The sequence below is a fragment of the Nannobrachium achirus genome, assembly GCF_963921795.1.
Source record: "Nannobrachium achirus genome assembly, chromosome: 4".
NCBI lineage: Eukaryota > Metazoa > Chordata > Actinopteri > Myctophiformes > Myctophidae > Nannobrachium > Nannobrachium achirus.
This window is the reverse complement of record NC_137813.1, coordinates 37,806,308-37,816,998: the sequence shown is the minus strand read 5'-3', so window position 1 is coordinate 37,816,998 and position 10,691 is coordinate 37,806,308. Positions and strand designations below refer to the sequence as shown.

General features: G+C 40.4%; 1 long non-coding RNA gene across 1 annotated transcript; it reads left to right on the top strand.

The window, feature by feature from the left end:
- The first annotated feature begins 4,515 nt into the window (after positions 1–4,515).
- LOC308283806 lies at positions 4,516–6,317 on the top strand. The gene is made up of 3 exons (XR_013961969.1): positions 4,516–5,035; positions 5,159–5,213; positions 6,180–6,317. It is a non-coding gene; the product is annotated as an uncharacterized lncRNA (long non-coding RNA).
- The last annotated feature ends 4,374 nt before the right edge of the window (positions 6,318–10,691 follow it).

Genomic DNA, 10,691 nt, shown 5'->3' with positions numbered 1-10,691 from the left:
ATGTAGGTGTTACATTTTGTTGAGATGTGGTGACAGCGAAGGCCATAATATATGGTTCACATACAGCATTTTCATACTCCCTTCAGTGACCTGACACTGTAGCAGGGCGTTGTTATTCTGGAAGAGACCACTCACATCAGGCAAGGCAAGGCAAGTTTATTTGTATATCTCACAAACACATCAGGACAGAGCATTAAGGAAGAAGGTAAAGTAAAAGAGAAAAACTAGGAAAGTGTGCTCCTCTGAGCACAGGTCTCCATGCCGGGTTGCCTACTCAGGGCCTGCCAACTTTGGAAGGCAGTCAGTCATACAGTAGCCAATTGAAATGTGATCTGAAAATTCTCATACCAGTTGATCACATGACCCCAGATAATCTGTACGGATTTGTGTTAGACTAAATCTGGAGGAGTAGTAGCAAAAAATGGGGCCTATATGTTGCTTCAAGATCCAAGGAATCCAGGGGGGAGGGGGGAGAGATGGCATGGAGTTTCTTGCATTCATGATGTGTGGCATTTTTTGCAAACTTTGGAAGCCAATCATAGCCCTTCGGAATGGAATATGAGAAATGTGATACGTCACAAATACAAATCTGTCGCCTATGAGTAGTAGTAAAAAACTGTTTTGCAAAGAAAACGCAAAGTGGCATTAAAGGAGAATTCCGCTTTCTAACCTTTTATTGTTGTTACTTTGGTCCAGGTGTTATTTGATCAAAAAACGCGATAATGTTCATTTTGGCCGCCGCGACCACTGCTCAAAACGGCAGCTGTGGGGCTTATGCAAATCCGCTTATTCCATCGCTCCAAAATCGAAATTTCTGCCAATATCTCCCCTTCATACATACTAGACTTCTGAATCCTATTGGATCCAATGGGATTCGGAAGTCTCGCGAGACGAGATTTAGAACGTGACAATGACCTAATACTGAAGTACAATATGATAGATAGATACCTTTATTATCCCAAGGGGGAAATTCAGTAATATATGGTTGCTACGTCAACAGTGTACAGTATGTATGAAGAGAGGGAGATATTAGCCACATTTTGGAGTGATGTAAAAAGTGGATTTGTAAATTGGCCTCCTGGTGTCGCTGATGGAGAAGATTCACGGCACGCCTATCGGTCCAACAGTGCTAGAGATAGCTGCTCACAGACTTGCAGACACACAACCCTTCTTGCCTCCTCCTAGCACTTTAATTGTTTTTCTATTTTTGTGGAATATTTGTTATTGTATTGTTTTTAAAAATGTGCTGAATAAAATCAAATAAAATCAAAAAACTAAAGCTTATGTGATCTTTCTTGGTATCAGTAAGGACTCGAGCAGCAGCGTTGTGAATCAACAGCACCTGTCTGATTGATTTTTAGGGAGACCTGTAAAGAAACCGTTACAGTAATTGTGTGTACTGAAGATGAATGAATGGACAAGTTGACCATTCATCATTTTTTTACTTTTTACTTTACTCTAACTAACTAGCAACTGATGTTTTAAAATAATTGTAGTTGAGTAAAAGTACAATACATGCCTATGAGATGAAGTGGAATAGAAGTTTAAGTATTGAAAATTGGAAATACTCCAGTAAAGTACAATTACCTCAAAAAAGGTTACTTTACACCACTGCCATTCATACCATCTTTTGTGGTCTATGTCTCACACATGCATGCATGGAGAATAAAGTAAAGGATGACTCATCATCTGACCTATATACATTTTTTAGACCAGTAGTGCCTTAACTCTGAAATGTGCATTGGTCTTTAAATGAGGGGTTTATGAACTGTTACCCTACCTATAAACCCCCCTATCCACAACTTTCCAACGTCCCATCATGCATTGCGCAGAAGGAGTGCGGCGGTTCCGGCGCCGTAGCCAAGAGTGATCTACAAGCTCACAACGGTTGCATCTGCGACACGACGTGAGCTTGTATGTCTGCTGTTCTCCGGATGTGTCCCACAAATAATTCTACAGTAAATTCTCACGGAAACAGGTAGATATGTAGTTGTCAAAGGACTGTACTCGCAGACACAATCTGATCATGTATGCATTGACATTCTCAGTCATCTGCAAAGAAGTGCTATTCTGTTTTTCTTTCTTTCACAATTTTCAACCCCTATTTACTGATGTATTTCCTTTTGTCACTTTAGTCACTGTTAATAGGATGTTAATTGCTTAATTGTATCACACAGAACACTTGTGGGGAAGCAAGTGCAGTCATTATTCATACTGTGGGAATATTACTTTTTTATTGAATTGAATGCGTTATTGTTTATTATTATGAGGTTGATATTATGGGTGCATTGAGTGATTTACATGAAGCACCCACATGGAGATCCTATATTCTATAGCAGTTGTTCCCAAACTGTTTAGCTCAAGACCCAAAGGAAAGATTATAGACGTTTGCCCAGGCCAGGACCCAAACTAGTGAAAACAGCAGATCTACAATACAATCTCACAACTGCTTATACAGCCATGTTGTGAGCTTGTAGATCCGCAGTTTCACTACTTCTAAAACATTTGTGTTCTCATTTATGGAATTCTTTTTTTTTTTAAGATTTTTTTTTGGGCTTTTTTATGCCTTTATTTGATAGGATAGTAGACTGACAGGAAATGGGGAGATAGATGGGGAATGACATGTGGCAAAGGTCGTCCGGATCGGGAATCGAACCGGCGACGCCAGCAGGCATCATAGCCTAGCATGTGGTATGCGCCTTGACCACCAGGCCAGCGGGCGCCCCGACTCATTTATGGAATTCTTGATTTGTCTTTTATTTCTTCATGAAATTATTGAAGAAATAATTTCAATTCATCCCAAAATGTATCTTTTTGGGAATATGTTTTTATAATGTTGAAATGAAATGAAATAATAATGATTAAAAACAAAATGTGGAAGACAAAACAATAAAGGGACCCATATACGGTCGCATCTGCCCTTGGGAATTGGGAACCAGTGAACACAGACAAGTAGCACACAGACACACCTCACCAAACATGTGCAACTATCGAACACTAGAGGGCAGCAATACCTTGCTATAACTCTGGCTGTGCTGTCCGGTTGCCTTAACTCTCATCGGGCTGCAGCAGCTCCTCATTCAAATTAAATTATACTGTGAAACAAGATTACGTGTCAAGCAATGCAATGATTGAGCACAATTGTTAGAGTTTGGCAGGAAAGCCGAGTAAAAAGGAAGCGAGATGCATAGGCTACAAAGACGCGTTGCTTTTATGCCTATTTGTTTTTGTCACACTGATGCGACTCGTTCGCGCAACAACATTAAAGTCGTTCCGAGGTGCGGGAATGATGGGTATCTCAGCATTCACACTGCCTATTTCAAGTGAGTAAAAAATAGCAGAGCCGCTAGTCTCAGTGCTCCCCTGAGAGTATACAGACTGAGTTACTGCCCCATAATTATGTGCAGGAGAGAAAGCGTGTGTATGAATGAACGTGCTCCGTTTTAGAGGCGTTTTATTATGGTCGGTAGTTTCTCTAGATGGTGGATTGGGGAGCTGATCTCCCTTTATAGGGCGCCGTTTCTACTCTCACAGAGCCCCCTGGTACCCTGGCCAACTGATTTGTGTGGATTCAATTATACGGAGACGCGTTTAGAGTCTGAAATAACCAAATAAAAAACGAGACATCCTGAAATCTCCCGAGTCGGCGAGCTCAAAGCCACGTTTCATCATTAGTGTTTACAGCAATATAGAGGAGTGATTCTGTGTCTATCCGAGGAGTCTGTGGAGGATTTAACGCAACACTGTTTAATATATCTGCCTTGTTTGGTTGCAAACTCTCTCCCCCCCCCAGAGGCCTATCTTCAGTCCACGCGACCCCTCACCGCTGACCTCTCACCTTTGACAACATTACGCACGTAGAGCCAATTAACCCCGATGAACCTCGATCAATTTACACACGAGCAGATGATATATTATAGGCTAACACTTCATGCGGTATTACCAGGCGCAGAAAAGACAAGATCAAAAGGTTCAAAACGGCTTGGTCAAAGTTAAATGTCACTGACACATGGTAAAGGTCCCTTACAGGTCCATTTGGTTTCATTCAAGAATGAAATTAATAAGAAGTCTACACAATTAGAGAATGGAATTGTGGGCAATTTGTTATAAAGATATAAAGATAACAAATCGGGTTGGGTCTGAGAGGCTAAATCTCATCAGGCATGCCTCAAATGCCTCAAATGCCCAATAAATAATGTACTACCTTGATATGAAAAAAGGGTTGAAACCCACTGTCTAAGATGGAAAAGGACAGACGGGGTTGTTATTGGGTAGACGAATGGACTGTCTGAGACTGAGAGACGGGACAAACTATAAAACTCATCCAGGCCTATGTGTCTAATGAAGCTGACATTGAGCTGTGGTGGGGGAATTGCCGTATAGCGACATCCTGCATTTCAGTCCATTAACCTGCCTGTAATGAACTGTACGGGCTCTTTATTAAAGGGGAGCTCCGGTCGTTTTCAAGGGCTTTTGTAACCCCATATTATCATATTCTAACTTGGAAAACAAAAAAGAAATTTATTTTTGTGGTACATTTCCATTTTTTGGGAAACGCGAAGCTATGACCTCACTTCCTACAGCACCAACCTCACTTCCTCCAGCACCCATAATCCTTTGCGCAAGCAGCGCTTGGAGAAGAGAGCCAAAGCTAAGCTAACAGCGTAACCATAATAACATCCTCGCTGCGTTGCTGTTTTAGTTTGTTTGTTGCTGTTGGTTGGAAGTCACGTAGTAAGAAGATGGGATGTTATGACCGCAGTGATGCTGAGCAGTTGTAGAAGTTTTGAAACGTGTGCAACTGTGTCGGTGAAACAACATGGCATTGTTGTTTTACCGTGGTGTTATGATTGAATGAAGCCGAGCGACGCAGCGAGCCCCGGGTGCTGCTGCTGCCTGCAGAACGATGGGACATGAATCTGCGGTTGTGTAGTGATTAGTAAACATTTCACAACAGATGACTTCCACCGAGATGTAATGGCAGGATTGATGGACACAATGCAAAGCTAAATGTCCCTTGTAAAGCAGAACATAGGTATGTACTGTATGTTTGGAATTAAAATGCCACTCTACGAAACATAATGTATAATGTACAAGCAAAGGTTGCAACTTGATTCATGTTTGTAACACTTATTTTGTTGTCATCTCTTGTCTTTAGAATCATCCATCTAATGGGTGGAGAGGCTTCATATCAAGGTGTATTCTTTCAAGAGGTAGGACTACTTTTAGGCTATTGTTATTGCTAGCGATGCTAATCTTTAGCCTGTAACAGCAGTGCGGTTCCAACATTAATGTAAATGTGCGGGGCACCCAAAAGTGGTGAGATAAAAGTCAACAGAGGGGACTGTATTATAATGTATATGAATCGACAAACAACCCCTCCCCCAGTGGCTGCACAGTAATTATGATGTAACGTGAGCTATTATAAAAGATGATGATGATGATGATACTACACTCTGATTCCTAGTGTAGGCAACCAAACGTTGGGTACTTACAACTGTGAAGTGTGTGAATCACTAGAATATATTTTATTCAGACAAACTCATAAACAAACTGAATCCACATAACTCCATTAAAACACATAGCAGTACTGTAACACTCCCCTTCCCTCATTGACCATACATGAAGCTAGATCGCATTGTTTTTTTTTTTAAATGTTTTTTACTGATGTGCGTGGTCTAAATGTTATTGTTTTCTAGATTGATATTGCTATGCATTTGTTATATTGTTGTTGATGTACTGACATTATCCTATTATATTGATATACTGTATTACCTGCTTATTGTACATCGCTTTGGATTAAAATCTGCTAAATGCCTAAATTGTAATCATCCAGCACTTTTGCCAGTTACTTTTTATTCTTTTGTACTACACTGTTTTATAAAGTAGGGTTTAAACTTACAAACAAAAAACTGTTTAAATATGGAGATAAGAGGTTTGTGCCCGAGAGCAACCCCCCAACATTACATGAAATATGTAACATGGTAAAATGCAGTGTTACTGTTGTTAGCTTATAGATCTGTTCTTTTTTTTTTAGCAAACTGGTTTAGGATTCTCATTATTGCATGGTGTGATTACTAGAAATGGGGTAAAAGCTATGGCAACATTTTGAAATGTCATTGTAAAAAATCTGTGTACCCTGAAACATTTTTCCTCCTCTTTGTCTATAATTGCATAAGGTGCTGACACATCACATAATCCACCATGTCCAAGATGATGTCCATAGCAGTCCTGCGGGAAGACAGCGGTACAACTGTCTACATCGCCCTCTGAAGAGATGCCGTAGAAGAAGCAGCTTACAAGGAACTCCCAGGAATATTATTTACTCTCTCGATTCATACAGCAATGTGATCTAATTTTTTAATATTAGACTACTCTAAAGCCTCTTTCAACTCTAATGTTGCCTCGCCTGTGCTCTGTACACCCAGTAATAAGCTTGTTATTTTAATAAGTCAAATTGGGAAATAAGATAAAAGTGAGAGAATAATTTTCCAAATCCTAGGGAGAAAAATAATCATTTACAAGAATCGTGCTGCCCTTCTGCAGATATAAGTGTCTGCTAACTTTCTAAATTAGATCAGCTAACACAGGGAACATGTCAGAACCCTAAAACATCCGGGACAACCATGTCCTAGCTCTGGTCGAGAGTGTGCGCTGCTCAACCCATTTTCAGTATTGGCTACAGCACAAACTATTAGAATAACAGTTTCAATTTCAGGTGGACTACACACTAAAAAGGCTAATAAAAACAATATATAACATCATGAGCTTTTTGGTTTCATCCTTGCAATCTGTCATGAAAATATGTATTTACCGGTAATATATTATTTGCTGGAGTAGAGCAGTGGTTCTTACTCTGGCGTCCCTGCAACAATCATATTTGAACTGGGGACCCCCCACCCTGATAAGCACTTAGACTGTAGGAGTTGAGGCATTACATTCTGCTCGATTCCGTTCCACAGATAAATATTGTGAAACTAGCCCATCTACAAGCTCAAACTCCCAGACTCAAAGGTTGAGAACCACTGGACTACAGTAATGCTCTGAAACAGAAGTACTTGCCACTGTGTTTGTTACATTGTACTGTGTTTACTGTGTTACAAATGGCAGGTTCACACAGCACTCCATACTGTGTACATTATATTTCTTACAAGTAAAAACAGAAAAGAAGGAAAATCAAATGTATTGAATCTATTTTATTATCTATTATGATAAGGATCATAGAAATGTTCACATCTCTATGCATTTGTTATGTATAATACAATATAATGATGCCAGGGTAAGAAGACGTCGACTCTCCACTTGCGACGACTCTCCAGGACACTCCAAACGATACCGCAGTGCCTGCAGTGAGAAGAAGAAAATACTGTAACATGTTGCATTGTCTTTGTCACACACAAACGGTTCATCGCCATGGCAGCTTATCGTGTACATCAGGGTCTGCAACCTTTTACAAATGAAAAGTGCCATGGTTTTATTTTTTTAGATAGTGTGCCATGTCAACATGAATTTTAATGACAAGCCATCATAAGTGTGGACATTTTGATTGGAAGGACATAACAATCATTAGACTCTGAGCAATAAGTCACTTATCTCCCAGACTCCCTCCCCAGTCAGAGTTCATAGCTTTAATGAATGTAGAATTATATGCAGGATGTCATTTGCTGCAAATTAGGTGACTTAATTTAATTTACCATGTTTAAAATATATATTTGAAATAAAAATCCTGTCTCACACTTCTGCCAGTGTGCCAGTGATCACCCCCCCCCCTGTGCCAATGTTGGCACTCGTGCCTAAGGTTGCCTAGCCCTGGTTTTTGTCATGGACATACAAATATTAAATATGACCAGAGACAGATCTGCTAGCCCTAAATATTAGCCTACTAGTGCTGTTCTCAGTGTGTTGAGGGACCTTCAGTTGAAGATGGTTCAAATGGATCACAGGTCTATTTTCTGAGAGCAGTGGTGTAAGCAGTGCTTGTAAAATGTTGAGGCTTTTGTACTTTGAATAATTTCCAGCTTTCTGTACTGGTACTTGACTCGAGCTCGAATCCAAATATAGTACTTGTACACCATTACAATCATTTGAAAACTTGAGTTACTTTGCACATAAATGATTATATTATAAAACCTAATTAATCAACTTTAGCCCTATTTTATATCCAGGCTATTTGAAAATAGACGATCTACAAGCTCACAATGTGTTGATGCGATGTGTTGTGAGTTTGTGGATCTGCCATTTTCAAACATTTTGTACTTTTATAGTATATTTTGATGCCAATACTTTAGTACTTTTACTTCTTACAGAACGTTTTCTATATTACAGTATTGATAGCCTACTTTTACTCAAGTATCTTAGTCCTTTTTCCATCTCTGTCAGAGTGTAGACCTACAAATGGGACCAAATAGACCCATAGGAGGTACTGGAAAATAAAAGTTTTGAGAGCCACTGTACTAGTGGACTCCTAATGTGAAATACATAGTAAAATCAGTGCCATCATACATATTTTAAAGTAAACTTAGGCCTACAGACTTTACATTCTGTAATTGGGATTAATATAGGAATGTGCATGCCAGGACACATTGATGATGACACTCACATACACAAATAAGTTATACATGAATGAAACATACCATTGGGTCTCGGTTGTCTCTTCCAGTTCAACTTGGGGATCCTAGCAGCATGGAGCAGTAGTCACAACAAACGGGCAGAATAACTTGGGTGCAGAGAATGGTCCTATGACAGTGTGTATGATGTTAGCTTAGTGGAGTCCCAGCTGGCAGAGAGACGCCTCGTCTTTTCTCTCTGGTTCACGTCGCTGCTTTTTTTTTTTTTTTTTCTTCCTTCTTCTAATGTAATGCATAGCCTACTCCAGTTCATATAAAAAGTAGTTCTACCGAAGATTCTGCCAGCAAGTCCCTATGTCAGTAGAAAACATGTCTGAAACAAGTAACAACCATACTGTTGTTGCTAACTAGCGTTCACGCTACGGCAACCACACTGGGTCAAATCCTACTGTAGTTTCTGCAGCTACAACGGCCTCCCACCACGTACGTCATAGCCAGGCGTTCCATTGGCCGAATCAGTCTATGACGTACGTGGTAGTAAGGCCCCCTACTGTCCACAGAACAGTAATGTAAGGAAATAGACGCGTTTTAGCATGAACGTAGTTGACTAAAAGAACACAGACTTGGTTGAAAACCGGCGAACCACTCCTTTAAGCACGCGGCGCTAAGGTGATGTTCTCTTGCTCAACGGGCTTATGCGGTGCACCGTGCACGTCGATATACAGTAAGCTGCGGCTCTGGATCACTGCATGCACATCCCCCCTATGGGAAAGACAAGCCTAGGCCTATAGGCCACACTATTTGATTAGCACAGTGGTGTAAAGTAAATATTAGATTTAAATAAGTAGGCATATACTATTTTGGGGTATTTGTAGGCGTATTTCCAATTCCCATTGTACTTTTACTTCTACCTATAAGCCTACATCTCAGAGTCAAATATTGTTGACTTTACTCCACTAGAATTAATTGAAAACTTAGTAGTTACTTTGTAGATTGATTATTAAAACATATAAGCCAACATTAACCACTTCAGCCCTATATAACATAAGATAAGAAAACTTTATATCTCGGCTATTTTCAAATATTTTTATACAATTGAAAACTTTGAAATGAGGCATTTTGATGCCAATACTTTTGTACTACTTTTACTCGAGTAGTCCAGAGTATTAACAGAGTGTACAGTATTTCTACAGTAGGCCTATATTGCAATATTGATACTTTTTAAGTAAAACTTGTGGGTACTTCTACCACCACTGTTTTTGATTAGGCCACGTGTGCATGATGTGACAATCAATTCAACGTTGCAACAAACTTAAAAAAAAACTGCAACCTAAAAAGCAGAAGCAGTCGCCAAACTAAAGTCCCTCGGATATTAGGTTATAGGTAGTTTAGTTATAGTATAGCATTGAAGTTTCATAGAATGAAAACAGTCGGTGCTCCCCAATCAATGATTTTCTTTACACCCGTGCACCACGGAGCTGATTATATCTAATGACATGCTCGAGCCTCGGTGCTCGAAAACGCTCGCAAAGTATAGCCTAGTGAGTCAATTAGTTGGTATAGTCCTCTGAGGCTTGCACAGCATGCGATGTGAGAAATATTGGTATGAGGTTTGAGAGATGGGGGGGGCAAGGGGGTGGGGGAGAGAGAGAGGGGGGGGGAGAGAGAGAGAGAGAGAGAGAGAGAGAGAGAGAGAGAGAGGAGAGGAAAACTGTTAAACGTCAAAGCAAGTGTGTGAGGGCTTGCCAGTCCACACGCGCTGAGATGAGCGCTGCCAAAGGATCTCTTTCAGCAGCCTGCTTCATCCCGGAGGATCTACACTGACACAGATGACAGAACATGATTCACCCACTTCCCAGTCAACCTGTCTCTGGCTAAAACTGGGATTACTATGCATGGATGCTAATGCCGCATTATTATTCTCATATCCTATATCCATCTATGGATTTCTCACATCAACTTGATTTGACTCAAATCCGGGATTGATAAAAGGCTCCGAGCGGGTTTCCTTCCTTCCAGCGGCTCCTCTAGGTGTCTGGGACATGGGACCCTGCTGCCGTGAGAGATCCAGCAGCGGGCTACTACTGGAGGAGTAGTGCTGAAGGAAAGCTGTCTTCTGGATTT